The following is a 19463-nucleotide window of genomic DNA, read 5'->3' as shown; positions in this document are numbered from 1 at the left end:
CTAGATTTGGCGATGGGAGTTGAAACTGAGACTTTTAAGACAAAACATAATTAAAATGATTCTTTAAAATCCTGTATCTCCAACTCCATGAAACTAAATAGGGAACAGTCACGTGACTCAAAAAAAATCTGTTTCCGAGTGTTGTTGAGCAATACAAGCTTTCAAATATTCTTCCTGAGCTCAGTTATTTAATTATTTCTCCCCCTCAGACAAGTTTCTGCAGCAGGGACTCCCTCCAACAGCTCTGAGAATGGAGGAGCAGAACTCTGAATCAGGTGCCTGTCCGCAACCAAATGAGAAAGAGCGAAGTTTGGTCTGGAAGATCAAAAGGGTCTGATGTGTTGGGCCAGGCTGGATGCTTCACGGTCCTCAGTTCTTTCCCTCACAGCCCCTGATTAGACAACCACGTCTCCCTAGCCCGCTGTGCGGTCACAGAGTCCCGGGGAGCCGCGGTCCCAGCGAAGGCTGAGGCGCAGACCCTACCACAGCCTCTAGTTTCCGCTGGGCTGGCCGAGCGCAGCGTCCAGTCCAACAATGCTGATTCCAACGCTGATTTCAAGCCGGGATCTGGTCCTCTGGATTGCGGTGGCAGAACCCATCCGAAGCCCAGTCAAGGGGCCGCCCCTCACCTCCTGGAGAGTTGATATGCAAAACAGTTACGTCAGATGTGGGGGCGGGGCACACCGGGGTTGACAGGCAGCCTGGCTCTTGCGGAGGGAGGAGGCGCGAGAATCAGCCTGGTTCAGTGACTGAGACAAACTGGCCGTGAGCGGAGCTGGTGCTGTCCACAGTGTGCCGGTGCTGAACCCGGGGTGACAGCGGATCGCCTGCTCGGGCACCCGGAGGCAACGCCCACTGGAACCCTCTGTGCCTTGGTGGGACCCGCTTCACCAGCAGGACACAATTGAACTTGACAAAGGAGTGCGACTCGGACGTGGGAGAGACTCCTATGTTTGCAACCTGGGCGCCCACTCAGGCGTGACTTTGGAGATTTCTGTAGTTTTTGCTCAAAGTATTTTGATTTTGTTTTTCAACCTAAGACGATCTTTTAGTCTTTATTTTTTTCTTCTCTTTATTAATCTTTAAAACTGTGACTCATATTTCCACACCGTTCAGGAATCCTTTTGGGGGGACTTTTTTCTTCTTACTTAAAATAAGGTAAGAATAGAATACTGTTATAAATGATTGCCAGTGGGTGAGAAATGCAGACAGCCATGCAGAAATTTAAAAATAAGTTATGTTGATTTCTATAATTTGAGACTGCACTTTGGTCTTATTATTAAAAGAAATAATAATTTGGTACAATGCGAGATGTCCTAATAATACAGAAGATAGTGATTATTAAAGTGTTAGGGAAGTTGAGAGCTGTTTGCTTTTGTGAAGTTAATGTTATGATACATCTGTTTTATCAATACGAGTATTTTAGATGAACACTTTTAGTGTGGCTTTGCTTACTAAATGTTCAATAAAATATATTTTACTTCATTTTAAAAAACTTGGAGAATTTTATGGCATTCTTACACATATCTGGGGGCTTGATATTGAACTGCTATCAGGTTAATAAATAATTTCCCATGTCTCCAAAAAATGGACTGCAAAGTGCTGAGCTTGTTAACATGTTTTGGAGGGGAGACAGGAGGGATGGGAATATTTCTGCCATGCAGGCTTCATTTACATATGTTGTTGTGCTGTGGATGCAAATGAAACTAGTAAAACTCGGTCTGTGAGAATCTCACAGCCAAGGTCGTGTGAATTTCCAAGTTGGGGACTGTTTGTTCTGCCATTGACTAGTAGATGTCATCCCGCCCCTCCCCCTCAGTTCAGAGGTGAATGTAAATGAGATTTACTGATTGAATAATATAGCATATTAGCTTACATTATAAAGTCTCGACTGCTGTGGTGATTGGATGGAGCAGGGATGCTTGGGTTTGAGAAGTCGTCCTGCTGTTTCCCCAGTTTTTAACCTCTTGCATGCTCAACAGAGAGCATTTCTCTACTTAGATTTTCGTTTGAAGCTGTGTTCCTTTTGTCATTTGGCAGTGTGATATCACTGTGTTTTGAAAGGAGAACTCTGCGTGGAAAAGCACCAAACAAGACTATTCATAGTGAGAGACTACTAAATGGTGGCAGTTACTCGGCATTCCCATAGCTCTTGCTATGGGAACATATAGATCATGCATGCATTATATAGATGTGAGGTTTGTTTTAGAAATGGTATTGTGATCTTCCATTTATGCCATTCAGTGACATGAGATGAAGGGGAAATGATGCCTGGGAAAAAGGCAGAGCTTGCTTCTTTACATTTCAGAGGTAGAGATCAGGTTGCAAGTAGATGTCTTGTGTTAATTGGAATAGGTGAACTGTAATGCTTCATGCTTAACTCACTAAGGGTATGCTGTGTAGAACATTGGGGGGTAGTAAGTTGAGTCCAAATCTTTGGATTGTGCAATGCCTTAGACATTGGCACTATAGTTGCATTAGATGCAACTGGGATGAAGTTTTGGTGCATATGATTGCAACTCATTCATCTGAGTAGAGATTTTTCATTTTATTTACTTCAAAGCTTCTAAGGAGGGACTGCGATAAGAAATGTATGTTGTTACAGACTCTCCTGAGCAGAAATAAATCCTCTTAAGCTGTTTCTCATTTCTCCCTTAATAAAGGTTCTTTGTAGGTTTCATGCTAGTCATCTGATCTGATCTTGTGTTTAAAGGCTCATGAATAATTAAAAATTTGAGCATATATTCACAATATATAATAAATAAGACACATGAAGCAGTCAGGAATTTTGATAAACATGACTTTTTTATATAATTCTTGTTTCTTACTCTTCATTATAAAGTTTGTTTTAAAAATTAATTATAGTGATAGAGATTCCCAGACTTTCAAGTAACTTCAAGTAGAATGATGGTTATTTTCAAATCTATTAATCTTGAGACATTCATGCACCTCTTGATTCTACAACTGGAAAGAAAGGCCATCACACATGAACCTTACATTCATTTCAATGTTTTTGAGATCACATTAGTTTCTGTCTGCAGAAAGTTTTCTGTCCTTATGCAGATGATATAAATGTCAGCAATATCTGGTGTTCTTACAGATGAAGTTATTGTGACCACAATGAGCTATTTAAATACAAGTTAATAGGTTAATGGTAATCACAGCATTCTGGGTCACTGATAAGTTAATACAGTAGGACAAATTGATGCAATCCCTGATTTTATATACATTTAACTTCTATATCTTAGTGATGAGGTAAGAAAATTGGGTTCCCATAGTGAGTCCAACATTGCATTTAGAAAATCTTATTGCAATGAAGAAAATGATACACACTATAAGATAATAAAATTGCCAGATTTAAAGAAACCGAGAAGACAGTTAAATGTGTGAATTCATTGATTGCTCTTCCAGAAAAACCAATCATACAATGAAATTTAACTTATTCATGAAAATAAAAAAGCAAGATTTAAAGCTGAAGCACTATATATATTATTATAATAATAATTTATGTCATTACAGAGGCAATGCAAATGCATCACTGCTTGCTTTAAATTGATCTTTGGCAAGTGTGTAAATTATTGCAGTAATTTAATTATACATCATATCACTTGTATAAGTTGCTTTCAAGATTTTAAAGCACATTGAGGTAAAAATCAATTAAAAATGAATTGCTACATGGATTTATTTTAATTTTTTCATATAACAAAATTCTATGAATGTTTTTTGAGTTTGAACATAGGGTTATGTTCATAAGGATTATCAATGAGACTACAAAGTCTTAACTCATGTAATTAGTCTTTCATATTTGATCAAATTACTGCACTAATACTAGCACATATAGTAATATAAAGCTCAAAAATTCGTTGTGAACTGATAGGCCAGGAAAAGCACTCTCTATAGTTGTCATCCTTTTGACAACCAGGTGGCCAATTATCCCTTCTAAGCAGTCTTATTCACCCTCCAATTTGGGGCCACCAATGTCCTCTGGGTATAGTTTCCGTAAGGTGAGCTAGATGGTCCCTTAAGGAAATATGCCAGTTTCCCAATTTAACCAGTAAAAAACAACCAAGTAATTGATCCCTTTGTGGTTTAAATCATCTCGTATTTACCAATTACTGCTGTTATAAGGGTTGGAATAGTGTTTTGATAATCTCAGGGTTCCTGTGAGTCTTAACACCAGTTTTCTGAAAGAGAAAGAATTATTGTCAATGGGGGTTGTTTTAAAGAGAGTTACTGAGTGTGTGTGTGTGTGTGTGTGTGTGTGTGTGTGTGTGTGCGCGCGCACGCGTGCATACGCCATTCACGGACATGCAAGTATGTGTGTGTTCACATCTTTGCAGGACTGCAATAAACATGCCAAGATGATAATCTGAAAGATGTGAGTTCAGGACATGCTGCTTAATACAGAAGTAATGGAAATAATGGGTCTTAATAAAATGTATGCTTTTGGTTGGCAACGTTTTCTTCCAATTTGTATCAGTTTTACTTAGACTGGTTTACTTGAGGACACATGGGCTTTAGGAGGGGGATTGCTCACTTATTTGGTCTTGGATGAAAATGTTCTTCAGAGGCTCTTAGAGTAAATGGCAGTTAAATTAAATATTGAAGAAAGAAGAAAGCAGAAGGGATGTATGCACAAGGAAGAAGTAACACAGATGTCTGAGAAAATGCACTTCTGATAAAGAATTTGAAAATTACTGCATGTAAAAGGAATAGAAATGAATGGGTTTCTTCATCTTTTGATAATAAGTCATATACTTCTAAAAGAAAATAGCCTGGATGTTACAAAAAATATGAATTATTTTTTCTTCTTGTATATGATCATTTCTTACATATTGTTTGGGGAATAAAACTTATCTTAACTCTGAACTTTCTTTTAAACCGACTCATTAATATTACTTCAAAGTAGCTTTTCATTTCATCCTATATGTAAAGATGTAAAGTAAAAATGTTGTTTAGTGAGTTAATTTGCATGAACACAGAGAATATTTTTCTAACTTGCAACTGACTCATAGCACAGGTAACACCGAAGACTTGGAAATGCTTTGTGGATGAGTTTTTAAAAATGTACTCATTATAATTGACAGTTCAGGCAAACGTACTTTACAGATGTATGTTTCTCACTAAGTAGCTTTAAAGTAGCAATTAAAATTTATGCACAAACCACATTCTTCAGAGACGCTAAAATGAAGACAATTTACCCATGATTTCAGAACTGGATCATTTCCAGCAATTTGACATTCAATATTGTTTTAAAAACCAGAAGAACTTTTTCAGTCTATAAACATCCTGTAATTTCCTTATGCACATGACAGGCCCATGCCTCACATTCCCTGTGACCATGCACTCACATTTTCTGCAATCTGTAGTCTTCTTCCACAAGCCAGGATCAATTAAGGTCTGAGCTATCTCACTGGGGAAAAAGAAGGTCAGCCCTCCATGTTTCAAAGGCACAGCCTCGGAGATGCTAATGATAGTTTCACTTGGTGCTGCCCCACAGTCTACCTGTTGATATTTAAACCTGTAGCTTTGGAGGCAGGTTTTATTTATGTCTGGAAAGAATACACACAGACACACAGACACACGACACCATCCAAATGTTTTAATAGATATATATTATTCCTTATCTTAAGTCACTTTAGTCACAATTTAACATTATGTAATATTGTGAAGGTGTTTACTATAGTCACTTTACGTATAAAACCTAGAAGCACTTATCAAATATTTCCCAGATCTTTTAAATAAAAACTTAGAGAATTACTTCCTGTAAGAGAAATACCATACAAGAGAGAGGTTTCCTACATGTCATCTGGTGATGATTCATAAACTTCATGTATATAAATATCTATGTACATAGATGTATTTGTTCCTTGTGAATCATTTTTGTGTACAGATATGGTGGATTTTGGGAAGGTGAGTAGCTTCATCTTGAGCTAAGATCTTCAAAAAAACTAGGCTCTTCAAACCACTATACATGTCTAGCTGTTGACCATGGTCACTTGTTCATTTGGCGTGTTTGTTCCTATTCTACACATACCACAGTGAATGACTCTCATTATTTCCTTAAGGTATTTCTTTAGAAGTTAAATTCTATTGAAATTATTATAAACGTGACTGTTGAGTAGGCACACTTTTCTGTCCATGTTCCCAAAGTTCTTGCAGAAATTTTCCTCCAGACTTAACATTATTAAGTGAATGTCTGATCTCACAGACTATTTAAGAATTAAAATTGGCAACTGCTTCCCATTTTATCTCCAGCAGAAGAAGAAACTGCAGAAGAGAGTAATTAGTTTCTTACGAATCCATTATTTTTTCCTATCTAGGTGTCAAAATTCAAGTACAAACGCAACAGGAAGTTCAGCCCACTTAAGCAATCTGTGTTTGCAGGCTGCTACTCGTATTCAAACCTTCAGGTCAGCAAGTTGCCAAAATTTTAATAGTCTGCAAGAACAAATGAAACAATCAAGATAAACCTCCCAGCCTTGAAGTACAATCCCCCAAAGGGAGGTCTTAGGTGGGTGCTCCACAGTTTAGCATCACATTCTGTTGGTTTGAGTTCCTTAGGAGGTAAAGTGGCATAGTAACCGCTAGCTGGGTTACTATGCTTTCAGATCAGAAGGCTCAGGTGAAGAAGATACCCCTTTCGGCGTAACCCTAGCCCAGCTCCCAGGTGAGCCACAGACTTGCATCACTTTCCCAGAGGCATCCTCATTACTCAAGTTTATGCTTGTCTTACCAAATTGATCCCAAAGGAGGTCGTAAGAACACTTTGTAAGGTTGTTTTCGGGGAGATGTAGGGAAAACTCAAAGCAGAAAAATGATAGCACCTTTTTTTTTTGTCTAATACACAGTGTTTCTAGAAGTGAACCTATTTGAAAAAAATTAACAGTTTTGGAAGTTTTGCCCTATAGAATCTACCATTCATTTGGAATTTGAATCAACCTCATGCCTCCTCTGTTTAGTCGTATGAGAAGCCCTTTCAAGTCAGAGTAAAATTATTCTTTTCAGGGATACTTTGCAAATCCATAGCTCTTAACCAGCTTTGAATTCCATTAATATGTTTCCAGATTTTTTTCTGGACATTTTACTTTTTAGTTCACATCAGTAGCACAAATACCACAAATTCAGCATATCATCACCACTAACATGTCCCCTCTTCCTAATTCCATAGCCTATTGGTTCATTAAACATTTTTTCATACACTGTTCTCAAAACAAATATCTTTTGTTTTTTAAGATTTATTTATTTATTGTGTATACCGTACTCCTCCTCCATGTACACGTTCATGTCAGGAGAGAGCACCAGATCTCATTATAGATGGTTGTGAGCTGCCATGTGGGTGTTGAGAATTGAACTCAGCTGCCAGTGCGCTTTACTTCTGAGCCATCTCTCCAGCCTCCTCAAAAAAAAAATATCTTAAAGTTTCTTCCCACCTTTAATGTAGCTTTTCTTAGTTTCCATTCTATATTCTTTGCTTTTGTCATTTTTATTTTGTGTCAGTCTGACTATTCATGCAATAAGTAATGCATTGATATTCTATAACAATCTCGTTTCCTGCAATAACAACCATGAATAGTATCAATAACAGCTAAATTATTTGATGACACTTATTATAACATATATATTGTCAGTGATCTATAGATATAGATTCATTTCATGTACTTAAAACCCCAGGTGTAGATAGAGATCAAACATTAAAGAATTTGATTGTCTCTGGAGTTGAGACTGTGGCTATTTCTTTCTCCCCACTGAAAGCTGCTGCAAGACTGGATGATCATGATCAAACTCTGCTAACACATTCTTAGACTTCTTCAAGGCTTTCTGTGATTGGGGTTGGAATTCAAATGGTGGGTTGCTCTGGAGTCATCCTCATGTCTCTAATTTGTATGATGTCAAGCTGAAATTCTCTGTGTGTTTTTCATTCATGTTCTTACTAATTGGCTTGGAATCTTGCAAGTGGTCAATCTGACTTTCATTTGTTTCATATACTCACTTAAGCTGTGCAAAGATAAACAAAATGAGTTCTTTCCTCCAAATCAGCCATGCAGTCTGGACTATTGTAGTTTTAAGAATTCCGGCGTTTTCACCAACCCTTTTGTACTCAGTCATCTTCTTATAGCGCTAAGAATATTGTGTTCATGAGTGCTGCTCCCAGTCCTCCTGGTTCTGTTACAATGAATATATTGCTGCCATCACAAAGGTACAATTTTGGGCAAGCATATGTTTTTGGTTTTACTGCTTGATAAAAAGTACAAGACTCTAATGGTATTTAATTTAGTCTTTTCTTTTCTTGGTGTTTTGAAAAGCAAGTTAGGATAAGAGTTAGTTGTGTTCCCAGTTTAGACTTTTGCAATTACTCAGCCAAGGCTGAGTTCTCATTTAACGCCAAGTCTCCATCGATATTACCTGATTGTTCTCATAATTTATTTATTTGCAGCTCAAAACTCACAGAATCTAGAAGGCTGTTAGAAAACTGAAATGACTCATTTCCGTAGTTCAGACCTACTTCATTAGGTCAGGTTCAACCACTGTAGGGATCCTTCTGATAACGTCAGCTAAGGAGGTTTTCAGTGTTATGATCCCCCTCTCTTAACCATCAAGATGATATTAGTTCATCTTAATTTAACTGGGCTATTTAAAAGTAAGTCAGGGATTCTAACTACTCAAAAGGTAAGCTGTCTTCATATAAGAGTGTGGGTCTGAAGATTCAAACTAGAACTCAGCCTAATGTATCTGACTAGACTGCTTCTTGAAATGTGCAGTCTTCTTCACTGCTGTGATACCCAATCTTTCCCTTTTACAATCTGTTTCACAGAGAAATACTGCATTGAAAAACCAAAAATTTATCAAATCTATGATGATACTTTCTTTATAGGCTAGCAAATAATTTGACTATCATTTTTATTTTTTATAAACATTAGTTATGTGAAAATGACATTGCACTCATATATTTTGTAATTTATTGAAAATATAAGGAATTTTTGCCTGGATAACAAGCTAACAAAGATTATCTAACACATAAATCACTTTTAAATTTTAAGTAAATGTTTGAAGACATTTTTGATCATATTCATTAGAGTGTAGCTAAATTCAATGACCATATTACACAGCAACTACTTGCCAGGAACTCTCTTAGGTGCAAGGATTGAGCAGGAACTACAGAGCCAGAGTACATGTTCAAATGTCACTTCTGAAAGACAGGAAAAAAGCAAACCAATAAACACAAGGCTACCCCCCCCCCCGCAAGTGTGTAATTGCATTATTAAGCTGAAACAAGGAAAAGATTGCTGAAAGGAAAGATTGCAACCTCAGGAAGAAGTTATCTTAAATAGACCTCAGAAGCATTTCAAGGTATCCACTAAATAACTTCGGCCCAAAGTCAATAATATTATTACCGGTTGATTTGTTGATTAATTGATTGATTTGTAGCTTGGAGAAGGAACCAAGGTCCTGTCTATGTTAATTATTTGTCTCTCACTGATTCACACTCTTAGCACTTACGTTCTTCGAAATACATTTTTCTAAAAAATATTGATTCATTTAATTAAGTTTGACTCTAATGGAAACGGCATTAATACACTTCGGGGACCTGAGATGTTGATTATTAGGAAATCAATTTACATTTTAAATTAATAGTAAATTAAGTTTACCCTGGAAGAATGTTGCATACGAGACAACTCCTTGTAGAAAAGAATGTACAGTGGAATGTCTAAATGTATGTGATACCATAAACTCTCCCAGAATGACAACATTCTGTAAAATAGTACACACTGGTAAGAGTTCTATTATTGGAAAGTTTTTGAAGGCTCATGGTAAATTATTCTTCTCATTTGATGACTGGAGCCAGCAGGTTGTTCTTCAATGACAGGGTCCCAATGGGGAAATCAGGTGAGGAGAAAATAAAGACGATAAGTTGGGGTCAAGAGGTCTAGCGTTCATCTCTTCTTATGCCACAGAAGTTCATTAGGAAGCCTAGCAACACCTTTTGTTCAATAAAGCAGGTGAAAATTGGCCAAAGTCAGTAATGGAAATTTGTGAGGTAGATAATGTTGGACATCCCTTGGGTACATTAAAAAAGTCTATCTATGTATCTATGTATCTATCTATGTACCTATGTATCTACCTATGTATCTATGTATCTATCTATGTATCTATCTATCATCTATCTATCTATCTATCTATCTATCTATCTATCTATCTATCACACCTCTGGTCCTGTTAAAGGGTCAGTTTATGCAGAGTGTTAACTAATGTGGTAGGGGCACTGTCCCATAGGCTAGTGGTTCAAATGAAGGAAGAAGGAAAAGGAGTATGCCAGTCCATTGTGAGCCCTGCCTCTCATCTACTGGTGACATTGGTTTCAGCTGTTGTGTTCTTGAGCTCATTTCTTTCACTGAAGACCGAAACCTCAGAAACTGCTAGCCAACATTAAAATTTCCTTCTTTGTAGCGTACATTCATCGTAGTGACTGCAAGCTCCTACTAACCAAAAACACAGATAACACAGAAGGGGTGTTGTTGCTGTGAGTAAACTTGGCAATATGGATTTTTTTTGTTGTTGTTTTGTTTGTTTGTTTGTTTTTTTGATACGGGGTTTCTCTGTAGCATTGGAGCTTGTCCAGGAACTAGCTAACATAAACCAGGCTGGCCTTGAACTCACAGAGATCTGCCTCTGCCTCCCAATTGCTGAGATTAAAGGGGTGTGTCACCACTGCTTGGCTGGCATTATGGGTCTTAAGACTTTGGACCTTATTTGTGGGAGAAAATTCTGAGAGTTTGAAGGTGTGTAGGCTGGAGAAACCTGATAATGCTAACTAAGCTACAGGGCTTAAGGCAGTTTGAGGGAGAGCTGGGAAGACTAACCTGGCAAAAGAAATAAAGACTGTAAAGACTGCACATGAGGAAGCAGAGAGAACAAGGACTCACTGAGAGCGGAGTAAAGACTATACACATTATTTTACATTGCAAAAAGAATGCATCTACATCGTTCTCATGTCCCTAGACTTTGTGTCAGGCTGAATTTTTCATAAAAGACTAGTTAATATGGCTGAGGAAATGTCATGGCATTGAGCTTAGGTTTTTCTGGCAGTTTTTAAATTGCTCCACAGTGGAAGTCAGGTGCAGATACCAGAGAAGAAAGATTTGATGCACTTGGGATTTGCTTGAAAAAGTCTGGGTGAAGTTGGGGCAGAGGAAGGAAGGCAGTGTTTCTAAAGAAAATGAAAGAAAACCAAGTATTTTGCACTGGGGCAGTAGGTAAGATGCCTTGAGAACATCTTAAAAGTTGGCTAGACTTCGAAGGATGTGATTGATCTAGGATCTGAAGGAAGTCATTTGAAACTTTCTTGAGGGTGTTTTCTGGGTTTGCTACATATAAATCTGTTTGGGAGACTGTTTCTCCAGGATTCATCGGCAGTTGTCAGGTCCCTAGGGACGCAGAAGGGAAAGCCACACTCCGAAGGTGTAGACAGGACTTATAAGCTGCAAACAGCAAAACCCCGGGGTCGGAGCTTCTCAGATCCTTTGGAGCTTACATCATGATACCATGTGTCCTGGAAGTTGAACATGCTCAGGCTCAGGTGTTGATCATTGTTTCCTCTTTGGTGGTGCAAATGTTTCAAGGCAGAACTTAGCTAGAGGTGGTCAGTCACTGGGGCTGTTCTCTCTCGGCTGTGTATGCGCTTTGTTGCTCCTCTCTGGCTCAGTGAAGGGACCAGTCTCAGCAGTCTGCTGCCAACAACCATGACACCGTGGTCATGTTCTGATTATCTTTTTATTGACTGTGAACCAGGAATAAACAGAACAAGGCTGTGTAGACCGTAACTAAAACACTGAGCCCGAATAAGTTCTTCTTTCCATGCCCGGCATCTCTCAAGCTATCTGTTCCTGTTACGGTGACATTCTATGGCTTTACGTGAATATCCGAAGATAAATGTGTGTTTTTCCTGAATTACGTAAAGAACTTGCTCAGAATTTTACATTTCAATGGGAAGGTTATATAACCTAAAAACATTGATCCTTCAGACCCAGGGTTCATTTCAAATGATCTATCTAGTATTCCAGATAGGCTGACATTATGACAGAGATGCCTAGAATATTTGGGGTTTGCGTACATGTTTGAGAACTAGTGTGTATGTAAAAGTTACTATGCAATTCTGTTCCTGGAGGATATTGTACTATGCAACCATGTAAAGGCAAAACAAAAGGAAATAATGTGAAATTTAAAAAAACCCAAGAGTTTACGAAATAAATGTCTTGGTTAAATGTACATTTATTTTCTCTTCCTTGGCAAGAAACCAAAAGTTAGTTTCTTGCCTTTGCAAGAAACTAAACTTGAAAGAATTCCCCAAAATTGTGCCAAAGTTTTGCCCGAATTATTTCTTTGTTAAGAGTTCCCATAATGCTATAATTCCTTGAGCTTAAAACTGTTAATAAAAAAAAAAAAGAAAACAAGTTTTGGAAACTTTTTTTCTCTACTTTAAGTATATGCCTTTACATTTCACAAAAACAGTTGGAAATAAATACTTTCTGAAACCATTCATTTCCTTTTGACGAGTGCCCTGTTTCTTTGTTTCCTGAGGCTGGAAGAAGGTGAAAGGCTCTTTGTACATGAATAGCTGTACTATGTAGCTGATGGAATCTGGAGACAACTGTGTGCCAGCTGTGAGAACTGCTTTCCGGGCTAGCACTCCCCTGGCCATCCTGCTAATTATATATGTTTTGCCGAACATCCCGTTTAACTGCCGCCTCTAAATCAGTGGAGAGAGCTGAGGAAGGCAATAAGGGTATTTTGTTAAGAGCTTTATGGTACCACTGTGTTTTTCTTCAAAAATAGTCTTCAGGTATAAGAAAAAAGGTGCTTTCAAATGCAAAACAACCCTTATGGATTTAGGAAATCCACCACCACTTAAGCATCTGTGAAGTTGGAGCATTTCTCTGGGAATGGCTGGATCCTGTTGTCCTGTGTACATGGGCTTCATGTATTTAAACTATGACAAACCCATTGTGGTCCAGCAGCTGTTTACTGGCTCCATATATAGCTCTCCCCACTGGGTCATTGTTTAAAAAAATGTCTAAGAAATCTTGAAGGAACATCAACAGATAAACTAAATTCTGTACTTGCTGAAAGAATATGGCAAAGGCTCAAGTCTCAAATTTTGTTGCTTAGTTCAAATAGACTGGAGTTAAATACTAATTAATGTTTTATCACACAACTTTATAAACTTTAAAAAAAACGGCTCAAAGCTAAATACATAAGTCCTCTGAATCTGTTAAAAATATCATGCATCACACCCATGATCTCCAAGGTAGCAAATACCTCAGGTTATGTTTTATTGAGGCTTTGTTGCTTGTGCTTCAAAAGTCTTCCTAAAAATATAAAACATTTCCAATCTAAAGACTTTTCATTTTAAAATTTATTTCCATCAGAAGGTATTAAGTATGTTCTCAGATTTCAGTTGAAAACCTACAATGCTGCACAATTACCTACTGCATTGCATGATTCACGAATTAGAAACAGAGCATGTCATATGTAAGGACTGCTTCTTTTGGTTGCTGGAGAAAGGTTAACCAAAAGGTACAGACTGGCTCTGTACATCAGCTCTGTCTGGCCTGGAAACTCACTCTTTAGACGAGTCTGACATTGAACTCAGAGATCCCTCTGTCTCTGCCTCCCAAGAGCTGGGACTAATCCCATGTGCCACCACACCCTGGCTCACAATTACTTTTATGTGGGAGCTTTATACAGGGATGTATGACGAATGCTGCATTGTACAAGTGAGAGGTTCTACTTCTGAATTTATGTTACTTTTCCTCAAACAAGACCAGGCAAAGTAACCTTAAAGGTTGCTTTGTTTGTTTATTGGCTTGTTCTATGTCCATATTTTTTTTTGGGTGTCCTACAAATGTGGTATTTTCCCCCAGTTTATACTATGCAGTCATTACAGCACTTCAAATTCATTTCAGATGAAATAAGTTGCATTCTTTTCTAAAATGGTTTGACAGATCATTTCTCTGTGAAATGCCAGTTAATAATGCCTGACTCAGGTAGAGTCATAAATCACTCAGACTTGCAGAAGTTTCATATGCTGTTATTGTGAGTGGGGCTGTAAAACACGTTTACATGTTAAAATGAACACAAATATAGTTCGTGGAATTGCCAACCATATAAATGATCATTCCATTTGTCAATAGGCACTAACTTAACCATGCTTAGCCTGCAACGTGTAATGTTCTAGTTTTATAATGTGTTACAATGTACAAATGGCCTGCAAAACAATTCAAACCATTGGACTTTGCATACCTATTATGAAGATAAATGTTTTAATATAGTTGTGTATTGATATATGAAGCCTTGAGAATACACCAGAATCCTGGAATTGTGTGTATTTGGTCTATGGTGACTGAACTTGAAAGTCGGGCATAGAAGAACTTTAGTGCAACAATAATAATCATACTAAAATGTAAAATGTAAGTCTTATTAATTTATTTTTTAAATGTTTTCTGGAATTGTACTGAGATACTATATGAGTATTTATCTGTTTTAGTTACCAATTTCTTTAAAAATTGCTCAGAAATTTGCTAGATTAAAGGTAACTCATAAGACTTCATCTCAGATAATAAAATTATCTGAGACCAGGTAAACCTACTAGAAGCATGTCTTTCATTAACTTAAGTAATCTATCTACATCAAACATTAATTTTATAGGTATAGATCAATGAGAAATAGTTGGAGGAAGACAGCAACACAGTTGCAATATCTTATTAAACTCTACATAAGGCCTATTCCAAGACAGGATAAAGAGATAACTTGAACTTAGATGGTAATAAAAATGTGATTCTAATTTGAATCTATCACTGTGTCTCCTATTTTCTTATGCATTGGTACAAATGCATAATTCTGCTCTGCCAAGAAATATTACAGCCTTTATTATTAAACATGCTAAGAAAAATCAATCATTAGCTTAAAAAATCTGAAAATAAAAAAATACTTAAGAAATCAATCAGTGAAATAGATCACAATAATACCTACATACATCCTCAGCTCTTCTTGCCTCTGGGTTGATTCATCACTCCACAGACATTCACTAGCTTTTCTTCTTCTTTACTTTCAAAATAGAACTTTTCATGCAAAATATTCTGATTCTCGTTTTTGTTTCCCTGCTCCTCTCAGATCTTCCCCACCTCTCCAGTCACCTAAAGCAACATTTATTCTTGCTTGTTTTCATTAGAAACAATCTCCTTGGGTGGCAGCAGTTTTGAGAAGCATTGGTATCAAGTTGTTTTTCTCTTCTTTCCAATTGCTTTTCTTTTTTTGTAACTAACACGTGTGTTTAAAGAGGCAAGAAAAGCAATTCTACGCTTTTTGAAAGGAGGTAAATGAATGTCCAGAAAATCATGAAAATATCAAGTTTATATAACTGAATTTCAAATTTCAGAATGTTAGTTCAGACCCTGTAACCAAACTGTCGTTTCCTACACATTGCTGTGTATGATGAAGTTTTTTGGCTAGTTCCAGTATTAGTACTCAAATGTATCAGAATTTCCCAAAGAGACAGAACATTATTTTGTTTTAGAGGCATTTTATTTAGATAACCAAAAAGTATTAGATGTTTAGAAGCAGTCAGTGTACAATGAAAGAGACCAAAGCAGTTACTTTAAAATGTATTTCTTTTTCTTCACAACTAAGAGAAAGTAGACATTCTGCTTTCAGGGAAAAGTCACAAAAATACACCAATATATTTTTCTTTTCCATATATAGTTACTAAAAAGGTAAGTGTAAAATGTAAATTGTATGTTGACTTGTTCATTGATGACACTGGGGTGATCCTAACTTGCAATATTTAAGTTTTATTAGATTTTTTTTTGGATTATGTCCTTTAAGTTTGGGTCACTCAGAAAGTCATCAGCTTTCTAATAAATTGGATCAGTTGAGTATATTTGTAGTTTATTTGCTTTTTACTCTATGAAGAGATTAGATTAGTAATTTCAAAATGCAGATGATCAGCATCTGTTAGTTTGCTTTCTTGTAATTTGTCTTTTGAATGACCTTTAATACTTTACTCTGGAAAAAAACGTTGTTTTAATAGATCTTGAGGTAGACCTATACCCAGATGCCTGAGGGAGTGAAACACAAATTTCTATAGTATTTCTACAAATTTACATTCTTACCAGCAGTGGAGGAGATTTACCCTTGCCAACATAACCCATATTTGTTGTATTGAGATTAGCCATTCTGATTGGAGTACTATGAAATCTCAAAGTAGTTTTGATTTGCATTTCCTTGATAATTAAGACTGTTTAATATTTCTTTTCATGATTCTCAGTCATTTGTATATTTTACTTTGAGAATTCTCTGTTTAGATCTGATTGCATTTTTTTAATTGGGTTATTTGGTTTATGGTGTTGAGTTTTTGATTTTCTTATATATTTTGGGTATCAGTTCAAATGTGTAGTTGGTAAAATTCTTTTCCTATTCTGTACCCTTTCCAAATTATGGCGTTATTTTCCATACAAGAGTTTTTCTATTTAATATGTTTCCATTTATTAATCTTAGTTGATCTTAGTTGAATTATCTCTGTTCTGTTCAAAAAATCTATTCCTTTTTCAATGAGTTCAAGTCTGTTTCTCACTTTCCTTCTAGGTGAATCTGGCCTTATGTTGAGGTCTTTGGTGTTTGTTTTGTGTTGGGTGATAATGATGAATCTTTGTGCATTCTTTTACATGACGCCTTCAGGTTTGACCAGCACAGTTAGTTGATGAGGCTGTCTTTTATCCTTTGCATATTTCTAGCTTCTTTTAAAAAAATCAGGTGTCAACATATGTGTGCATTCATTTCTTGACCTTCAGTTAGATCCCACTGATTAGTGTGTCTGTTTTCATGCCAATATTTTGCGGCTTTTTATTGATACAGTTCTGCAGTATAGTTTGAAGTCAAAGATACTGATATCTCCTGCATTTAATTTATTTTTTAGGTTCCTTTTAACTATCTTTTGTGTGTAGTGTGTGTTCCACACGAAGCTGAAAATTGTCTTTTCAAGTTCTGTGAAGAATTGTGTGCCAATTTTGATGGGGAATTGCCTTGAATCTTTAGATTGCTTTTTTGTACTATAACTATATTTTTACTAATGAATCCTGCTAATTCATGTGCATGGGGGATTTTTCCATATTCTGATATTTTCTGTTTCCTTTCTTAATGTATTCAAGTTTTTGTTATACAGTTCTTTCAGTTGTTTTGGGAGAGTAACACCAAGATACTGGGTTTATGTTTGTTTTTGTTATTATGCTATTGTAGAAGTTATTGTTCTCCTGATTTCTTTCTCAATCTCTTTGTCATTTGTAGATAGCAAGGCTACTGATTTTTTTGTGAATTAATTTTATATCCTGCTAATTTGCTGAATGTTTTGATCGGCTATAGGAGCTTCTTGGTGGAATTTTTAGGGTCAATGATGTGTACTATTTTATCATCTTCAAATAAAGATACTTTGATTTTTTTCATTTCCTTGTATTTGCTTTGTCTCCTCCAGTTCTCCTACTGCTGTAGCTAATATTTTAAGTACTACATTTAATAGGTATGTAGAGAGTAGACACTTTGGTCTGATTCCTGATTTTAGTTGAAATACTTTTAATTTCTCTCCATTTATGCTATGTCTGCTGTGGGCTTGCTGTGAATTGCCTTTCCTCTATTGAGCTACATCTTTTGAATCCATAGTCTCCTCAAGACTTACAGTGAAGTGATGATGAATTTTGTTAAAATCCTTTTCTGGATTGATGGAGTGATCCTTTGGGTTTTAAGCTTCATTCTGCTTATAATAATGTAGATTACATTTATCAATTTATGTATGTTTAGCCTTCCCTGAACTTCTGGGATGAAGCACATATGATCATGGTGGATGATCTTTTTCCTGTGTTCCTGTATTCAGTTGTCGAGTATTTTATTGAGAATTTTTGCAACCATGTCCACAAAGGAAATTAGTATGTAATTTTGTTTCTTTGCTGGATCTTTACGTGTTTTAGTTGTCAAGGTCACTGTGGCCTCATATAATGAATTGCACAGTATTTCTACTTCTTCTATTTTGTGGAATAGTTTGAGGAGTGTAGGCATTAGCTTTGAAATTCTTTGAAAGACAGAATTCTACATTAAAACAATCTGACCTTAGGCTATTTTTGTTGTTGTTGTTATGAGCCATTTAATCACTACTTCTAATTTATTGTGTGTTATAGGTTTGTTTAAATTGACTATCTGATCTTGATTTAAGTTTAGAAAGATGGTATGTGTTGAGAAAATTATTCTTTTGTATTTTCAAACTTGGTAGACTATAAGTTTTTGAAGTATGCTCTTATGATTATCTGGATTTACTCAGCATCCTTTGTTATGACCTGCATTTCATATCTAAATTTCTTAATTTTAATTTCTCACCTTTTTATTTAGTTAATTTGGTTAAGGATTTCAATCTAATTATTTTCTCAATGGAATGGGCAAACTTCATTGATTGTTTTTGTTTGTTTCTGTTTCATTTTGATTTCTGATTTGATTATGTCTTGTCATCTACTCTTTTGGTTCTTATTTCTTCCTTTTGTTCTAGAGCTTTCAGGTATGCTATTAAATACTAACATGAGACCATTACAACTATTTCATGTTGTCACTTAGCACTATGAACTTGCCTTTCAGAATCGTCCATGCATTTATTTTGTCCTTTCATTTTCATTCAATTCTAGAAAGCATTCAATTATTTTCTTAATTTCTGTCTTGATCTACTTTCCACTGAGTGTGTGTTGTTGGGTTTTCATGAGTTTTTAAGTGTTCTTCTGTTGTTAATAGGCGACTTTAATTTGTTTTGGTCAGATAGGAGCCAAGCTTTCATTGAAACTTTTTGTATCTGCTGTGACTTTTTTGTTTCTGAGTATATGGACAATTTTGGAGAAAGCTTCATGAACTGCTGAAACACAGGTATATTCTTTTGCATTTAGTTAAAATGTTCTGTAAATATCTGCTAGGTTCATTTGGTGAATGATGTCAATTAATTCAAACAATTCTCTGTGTGTCTCTGAAGGTCCTGTTCCAGTTCCGAATTTTTCATTTCCATTTTCCATCAGTTTGTGTATTATTTATTCTATTTTCTTTATTGATTCTGTTTCTATTTTTAAGTTTTAGGCAGTTTTCTACATTTCATTACGCTTTCTGTTTATGTTGATATCATAAATGGATTATTCATATCTTCTCTAAGGAACTTGAGCATATTAATAATAATGCTTTGAATTCCTTTACTTTTGCGCCCATTATGTAGTATTTCTCATGGTATACACATGAAGGTTGCTAGGTTTTAGGGCACACATATTATTCTGGCTGATATTTATTGTGTTTTTATGGTGGTGTCTAGCTATCTGGGTATGGAATTGATCTTGATACTAAATTTTGATACCTGGTCTTTGTTGAGTAGATCTTTTGTTTCTTGGTCTTGGTTT

The 19463-nt window shown here is 36.1% G+C and overlaps 1 protein-coding gene across 1 annotated transcript in view; it reads left to right on the top strand.

Moving 5' to 3' along the window:
- The first annotated feature begins 732 nt into the window (after positions 1 to 732).
- Fstl5 (follistatin like 5) overlaps positions 733 to 19463 on the top strand; it is a 410609-nt gene continuing 391878 nt past the window's right edge. Inside the window, exon 1 of the mRNA XM_041659533.1 lies at positions 733 to 1158. The gene's annotated coding sequence lies outside the window, so the exon portion shown is untranslated. The remainder of the gene's footprint in view (positions 1159 to 19463) is intronic.

Source organism: Microtus oregoni, unplaced genomic scaffold (genome assembly GCF_018167655.1).
Source record: "Microtus oregoni isolate MIOR12 unplaced genomic scaffold, Mior012 000010F_ref0000083, whole genome shotgun sequence".
In the NCBI taxonomy this organism is placed as follows: domain Eukaryota; kingdom Metazoa; phylum Chordata; class Mammalia; order Rodentia; family Cricetidae; genus Microtus; species Microtus oregoni.
This window is presented reverse-complemented; position numbering and strand designations above follow the sequence as displayed.